Source organism: Rhea pennata, chromosome 3, assembly GCF_028389875.1.
Source record: "Rhea pennata isolate bPtePen1 chromosome 3, bPtePen1.pri, whole genome shotgun sequence".
NCBI lineage: Eukaryota > Metazoa > Chordata > Aves > Rheiformes > Rheidae > Rhea > Rhea pennata.
Genome location: NC_084665.1, coordinates 90,121,828 through 90,129,067, shown reverse-complemented (window position 1 = coordinate 90,129,067; position 7,240 = coordinate 90,121,828). Strand labels below are relative to the sequence as shown.

Sequence of the window (7,240 nt, the reverse complement as noted above, 5' to 3'; positions counted from 1 at the left end):
TTTGGTCTGTTCATTAGTATTTAGCTGCATTTGAATCCAAATATCTGAATGCTTTCCAAAGGAGACATATTATTTACCCTGAAGATAACCAGAATGTTGTTGCAACCTCAGATACTTTTGTCCATGAGAAAATGGGTTAAGATCATCAGTTTAAATACTGCTATATAACGTTTGTCTCTGAACAGATGTCAGAAGATAATTATCCACCTGAACCAGATGGCCACCTAACAGAGAGGGTCCTATTTATTAGTTCCTTGATTTTTTTTTTTCCCTTAATGTTTAATGAGCACAGTAGGAGGAGAAGTGGTAAAATTAAAAGTTCCAGGAGAATCAAGGCTGTCTGATTATGGGAATTTCTCTGGCTTGATTCCGTAATGAGACTATTCTCTCCCAGAGATACACATTTGTTGACCTAGGCTAATGAATAAGCAGATGTTTTTGTTTTGCATGCAGCTTGGAATTAATTTCATGTACAATGCAAAGAGCTGTTAGAGTTTCCACAGTTAAGAGCTACTTCCAGCATGGTTTAGGCAGATGCAAGCTTACACTAGTAGAGCAAAAATATGTCTCTACAGTGCTTATTTACACCCTGCAATGTCCGTACCCATTTTGCTCCATATAATACAAATCCCAAAGGATTCAGAACATCAGTGTTGTTCTGACCAGCAACATCCTTTCCCAGTACAATTTGAAGTCATGGTTTCATTTGTCAGTTTAAAGAAATCACTATAAAATCTGTCCATGTGTCTCCCTATTCTCTGTTCAAAATGGCCACAATATTTGCTGGAAGTTTCTCTGTTTCTGGACCTCAGAAGTGCTATCAGTCAAAACTTTATGCAAGTGATGATACAATTCTGTTGTGCAGGGCCAACATTTCTTTCCAAGCAAGAGTAAATTGTTAACCACATATACCTAGGAAGGACAATATTTTGGAACTGAATGAAAGATTAGCTAAGATTAAGAGCCTCAAGGAAACAGATGTGAATGCAAAAATAGATCTAGAAATAGAGAATTTTCTTTATACTTTTTTGTTTGTATAAAAGATAAAGCAGAATATCTGGGCTTGAATTACGGTAAGGTGAGGAGATGAAAAATAAGAAAATAGTAAACGTGTGCTGGAGCAAATGAAATGGAAGGCACAGAATTAATAGTAGTTAGTAGTTTACAGTAACTGGATAAGGGACTCATCAGATACTTGCATGATCTGCCTAAATGCAAACGTGATGTTACTGGGCAGCAGTACAGAAGTGGATCCTCTTATTCACAATGGGAGGAACTGCTACAAAATTATACTCAAAGTATCCAAGAGTGTAACAAAAACTGCTAAGGTATATCAGATGAATTTTACTTATAATGTAAAGCAGAGGCAACCAGCTCAGTTATTGTCATTAGTGAAGGAGATCTCATGTCACAAAATTGAAATTCTCAAAAGTTTGGAAAACCTATTTGTAAAGGATGTGATTGCACAACATGAAGAGAGTTGTCATCCACATCCACATTGCCACCCTATGAGACAAGGGGCACAAGTAGAAGCAAGGGCATGGAAATGGTGCAGCAGTGCAGATGCTAGAGGCCAGGAGACCCCCCGCCCTTAGCTGCTGGCCCACACCCCTGGGGCTGACCCACTGATGCATCACAATGTGCCGTGGTGGCATCGCAGTGACCTTGGCCACGACCACCGGCGTGTCCCCATTGCGGCACCGTGCCACCGCAGGGCAGTGTGGGCAGAGGCAGCTCTCAGCCCGGCGATACTGCTCAGCTAAGGCACACGCGTGCAGCCTCGCGCAGCTCTGTCCGGCCCCAGCGCCATGGGGCAGGGGATGTGCTGCGGTGCCTGGGGCGCTCCCGCTCCCGGCACGCAGGCAGGGCCCGGGACCCCCGCCCGTGGGGCTCCTGGCGCCCGCCTCGGGCTCTGGGGCACGGCGGCCTCCCGGTCCCCGGCGCCGCTCGGCGCCTTCGTGTCCTCCAGCAGCCCCGAGCTGCTGCTCCGCCAGCGCGTGCAGGTGACCCGGCACCAGCGCACGCGCCACCGGCACCTCCTGCTGTTCCCGCACGCCATCGCCATCGCCACCTTCAAGTAAGGAGCCGCGGCCCAGCGCTCCCGCCTCCCGCCCCACGGCTCTGCCCCGGCAAGCGCAGCTCCCGGAGCGCGAGGACGGCTGCGCCCGCCCCCACCGCGCGCACCCACCGCCCCCTCCCTGCCCTTCCTGCCCGCAGATGCGGCTCCATCCTCCGGCTGAGGCACCGGGTGCTGCTCAGCCAGCTGTGGGTGCTGTGCCGCGACGAGGCGGTGGCGGCGGCCAGCCCAGAGCACGACGAGGAGGTCTTTGGCCTTAAGACCAGCCAGACCCTCATCCTCGTCTGGACCACCGGCCTCTGCGTGGTCACCTTTGGGTGAGTCGCGGGACAGCTCCCAGGGCCTCACGGCTGCCTGTCCTGCCCCACGGGGCCCGGCCCTCTCCCCGGCACTCTCCCCGCACGGGCGAGAGCTCCGTGGGGCCCGTGTGGGTCCAGAGCAGCAGCGGCAGCAGCAGCCTGGGCTGAGGCTGTTTCTGCTCTGTGCTGCAGGTCGCAGGAGGGGAAGCAGCTCTGGCTCGACGCCATCCTCAGGTCGGCCCTGCTGGGGGTTCAAGCTGCCGGTAGGGCCAAGGGGGAGGGCGCGGAGCGCTCCCGAAGGAGCTGCCCGCGGACGTGCCCAAGGAGCGGTGGGGGAAAGGTGCAGCCACGGCCACGCGCAGCTCCTGGCGCAGCAGCGGGAGCTGCTCTGCCTCGTGCTTGCAGATGAGCATGAGGCGCCGGGAGCCGCCAGCACAGCTCCTGCCGTGCGGGCATGGGGACCCCGCGCCACTGCCGCGTGTCCCCATGGCGGGGAGGCCCATGGGCAGCAGGAGCGAGGCCGTTGCAGGGCTCGTGCTGCCAGGCAGCGCTGCTGGAGGCTGCGCAGGCTGCGGGGCCCTTGTCCGCGCTGCTGGGGCTGCCGGGAGGGAGAGCAGCCAGGGCCGGGGCTGACGGAGCTCTTTGCGCGCCCTTCCCTGTGCACAGGCAGAGCCAAGGAGCCCCGGGAGCCAGGGTCACCCGCCTGCCCTCCCTGCGGCTCCTCACCAAGGTGGTCGGCTTCTACGGCCCCGTAAGTGTCCGCACGGCCTCCGCTCCGCCCCGAGAGCCGCTTGGCTTTCCCACCCGACCACACAACAGGTTGCTCACGGAGGCACCTTGCTCTCTCGCCCAGGAGGCGTCGCTGACGGCCAGGACCGTGGAGGCGCTCATTTTGGCAGAGGTGAGCAGCGGCTGCCTTTGCCCGGCCCTCGATGGCTGCGGCCGGGCGGTATCTCAGCACGGTGCGGGCGCCTCTCCCGGGTGTGCAAAGGGAGCCAAGGCCCCGGGCTGGGGCAGAGCGCGGCAATGCCGCCCAGCTGGAGCAGCGCACTCGCGGCCTTGCTGCTGCGGGGCGGCTCGGTCGGCTGAAGCCCTTTCTTGCAGGCTGCAGCCAAGCAGTGCCCCCGGGCGGACCCTTCAGCCGTCGAAGAGGCACTTTGCTGCTCGGCTGGTGAGTGGGAAAAACAAAGCGGGGCGCTGCCTTCTTCCATCCTGCTTGCAAAGCGGCGCTTCTGCCGGGCTGCCTGACCTGCCACCAGTGGTGACACGCCGGAGCTCACGAGCCCCGCGGGCAGCCGCAGCTGCTCTTGCTCTCTCTCGCCATGCAAAACCTCGGTGCCTGTAAACGTGCTGCAGCACGTGGCGCTGCGCACAGGCGAAAGGCGCCTCAGGCCCCTTTGCTGAAGCCGTGTTTGCTTTCCTCTTGCTTGCAGCAGACGGAGCCAAGGGAGGGCGGAAGGTGGCGATCTCATGGCCCCTGGCTTGGAGAGGAACCTCTGCCACCGGGGACTGCCCAGGGCAGCTAGGCTCCGGCCCCCAGCTGTCTCTCTTTGGGCAGCCTCTGGCCCTCATCTGCGGGCCAGGTGATGCCCTGCCCCAGCCAGTCCAGGTAAGCAAGCCTGGGGAGAGGGGTGTCCTGCAGGGATGCCTCCACTGCAGTGCCTGCAGTTCAGCATTCCCGCATGAGGCTGCACAGGAGACAGCGAGGGTACTGCCAGGGGACTCTGCGTGGAGCAAGAACGGCATGGTAAGCCGAGCCAAGCAGAGTGCAGCGACGAATCCAAGGCTGTCTGTTTGACAGGAGCTCCTGGACCTACTCTACGAGAGAGGCCCGGCCACCGAGGGCATTTTCCGGAAGGCGGCCAACGAGAAGGCACGCAGGGAGTTGAGGGAAGAGCTGGACAGAGGCACGCAGGTTGATCTGTCAAGCAAACCCGTGCACCTGCTGGCAGTGGTGCTGAAGGTGAGTTCTGCTGACTTGTAGCTGGGAGAACCCAGGGCGACTCTGCGTGGGCCCATGCCAGGGCCTCGATCGACCTAGGAGGGACTCCGTGCTAAAACTTGCCCAAAGGCACCACACTCCGAGGCTCAGGCTAAGCACCCTTGGGCATTTTCCTGTGCCACGGGATGGTCAGCTCCAGCAGCTGCACCTTTGAGAGCAGCTAGCTCAAAGCTAGCTGCCTCCCAGGGAGTCACCGAAGTCACGGGCGTGCTGCCTCTCTGCTCCCTGCTAGCGCCCAGAGCCTCACGTAGGTGCCTTGGCCTTGCAGGACTTCCTGAGGAACATCCCCTGCAAACTCCTCGTGGCCGACCTCTACGACAACTGGCTGCTAGCGCTGGAGAAGCCCAGCCTGCAGGAGAAAATTGCAGGCCTGAGAGAGTAAGTTTTGCCACCCGTCCCACCGCTGGGGCTCAAAGCAAGAAGCAGCAGCCCCTGCCGCCTGCACTCCTCCTCCTGTTTGTTTGCGTTCCCGCAGGGTGGCTGGCCTGCTGCCTCCAGCAAACCGCCTCTTGCTCCGGCGCTTGCTCTCTGTGCTCCACCACATCAGTGAAAGTGCAGAGAGCAACCGGATGGATGCCAGCAACCTGGCGATCTGCGTGGGGCCAAACATGCTCAGCCCCGACATGGACACCACACTCCCGCTGGCCGTGCAGAAGGAGAGCAACGACAAGGTCTGTTGAATCCCGCACCCTGCTCCCCTCCCCTGAGGTGGGGCTGAGGCTGCCTTGCGCATAGCGGGCCGCACGAGGCTCTGAGCTCCGGCTGCGGCTACACAAGGTTGCTGCCGCCGCTGCAGAAACATCCCTCAGGAGCACAAAAGGCTGCTCACGTCGTTTGCAGCGCCTCGCACTGAACTCCGGGGCTTTCTGTGTGCAGGTGACGCTCTTGGTGGAGCTCCTCATCCACAACTGCACAGCAGTATTTGGGGATGACGTTGCCTCGACCGAGGAGTCACGGGAGCACACAGGCAGCTCCACAGGTACGAGCACGGGGGGCTGGTTGTGCTGTGCCAGGGCTGCTGCATCACTTTGTGTAACTGGATAGCAGCAGACATCTGTGGAAATGCCGAGAGGTGCAGAGGGTTCAGGAGGGTCTGGCGGGGTTTCCCTAGTGGAAGGCTTTCCAGTACTTCCATGCACAGGAACAAAGGTTTTGCCTTTGCATCTGCCAGGGGGGAGGGGACACAGTGCTGCAGGGAAAGTGCCCTGACATCTTCCCATGGCCTCTAAAAGCTGCCTAACAGCTCACTCTCCCCACAAAACACCCAGGTGCTGCTCAGCAGAATGGTGCTGCCTGCAACAGCCCCGAGCCTGCAGCTGAAGGCAGCCCTGTGAACTGCCACCAGGAGCAGCAGCCCAAAGCAGCAAGTGCTTTGGGGAGCAGCACCTATCCCACCTGCCTCTCTGCCCCTCCGCTGACTAGTCAGAAGAAGGAGGTCAGCAACATGCCCAGGAGCTTCTCAGAGGCAGACCTGTCCTGCCAGAGCAGCAGCCTGGAAGGCAGGAGATGGGATCCAGAGGCAGCCAAAAGAGAGGAGCCTTTTCCCAGTCAGGAGACAAAGTGCAGCGTGGAGAAGGGGGCTCTGGAAACAACGCCTTGCCATCCTGCAGGCACGCTTGTCAAATGGCACTCCCTCCCCACAATATCCTCCGGCTGCTCCCTGCAAAGCTCCTTTTCTCCTCTGATGGCTCGGTCTTCACCATCTCTTCACTAGTTTCACTCCCGAGCCCTCCCCCTCCCCCCCCAAAAAAAAAATCTTTCTGAAGAACGCCCAGGCTTTTCCCATCAAGCCCAAGGAGGACAGCCGCACACCCGGCACACACATCAGGAAGCGCTGCAGGGCGTTCTCTTGTGCAAAACACAGCAAAGCGCTCAAAAAAGTCCCACATTCTGGAGACCTGGAAGACAGGTGGATTCTGAGAGACTGCTCCTCAAGCAAAGGCAATCAGTTCTCCTGCAGAGCTGTCCAGGAGAAGAGGCCTGGTGAGAACAAGCCATTGCTGATGCTGTATCAGTAAAGGTCTTGTTCTAGCTCATCAGAGGAAGTGTTTAGAGAGGTGGGTGTAGCAGAGGAATCCGGGAAGACCACTCACTTAGGAAGAGCCTCCTAAGACCTACCTGACCACTCAGGTTCCCTGCTACACTTCCAACCATGAGACCCACAGAGTTGAAGCCGGATCTTCTGCCAGGCTGCCCATGCACCAGCCATGTGCAGGACTCAGCAGAGGCATCTCCAAGGCATCTCCAAGGGACAGAGTTTCTGCCCTGAAGGCTTTGGGGGTGGAATGTGCAACCCGCAAGGTTCCCCTTGGAAGAAACTTCCCTGTGAGTTTCCCAGTGACCCCCTGTGGGAACTTATTGACCGAGAGACTTGTCAGAGTCCTGCCAAGAGGCGACAATCTGCGGCACCCGTTGGAAAGGAGACCGGAAACGGGTGCCAGAATGTCTATGAGCAGAGGTCCCAAACATTCCTGCCCCTTCGGTTCCAAAGCAATTGTGAGCTTGGTGAGGAACCTCGGCGTTGTGGAGACCACCCTTCTCTGGAGTCAGTATTCTAGCCAGAGCTCTGCATGATTTCTGAAGACCAGCTTTGCATGCAACTGTGAACCAAACCCCCTGGCAGTATTAAATGCTTTCCAAGAGGAAAAGTTGCCTGCCTCATCTCTGGCATTCTCCCTCCCTCCCTCCACGCGCACGTTTACTCCAGATAGGCTGAGGTGACCAGGGATGTAAGTGGGGATTATGGCAACAAGATGTGCCCTGTGGGAAGGGTGAGCCTCTCTGCTTTGCCTCTACACCCCGGCAAGGCTCCCAAACGAGCGACCCTCCCTTGCAGAACGTGCTCTTAGCTGCATCCCTCGC

General features: G+C 58.0%; 1 pseudogene; it reads left to right on the top strand.

Moving 5' to 3' along the window:
* The first annotated feature begins 1,808 nt into the window (after window positions 1–1,808).
* On the top strand, window positions 1,809–6,991 carry LOC134138893 (uncharacterized; annotated as a pseudogene).
* Window positions 6,992–7,240: the final 249 nt, after the last annotated feature.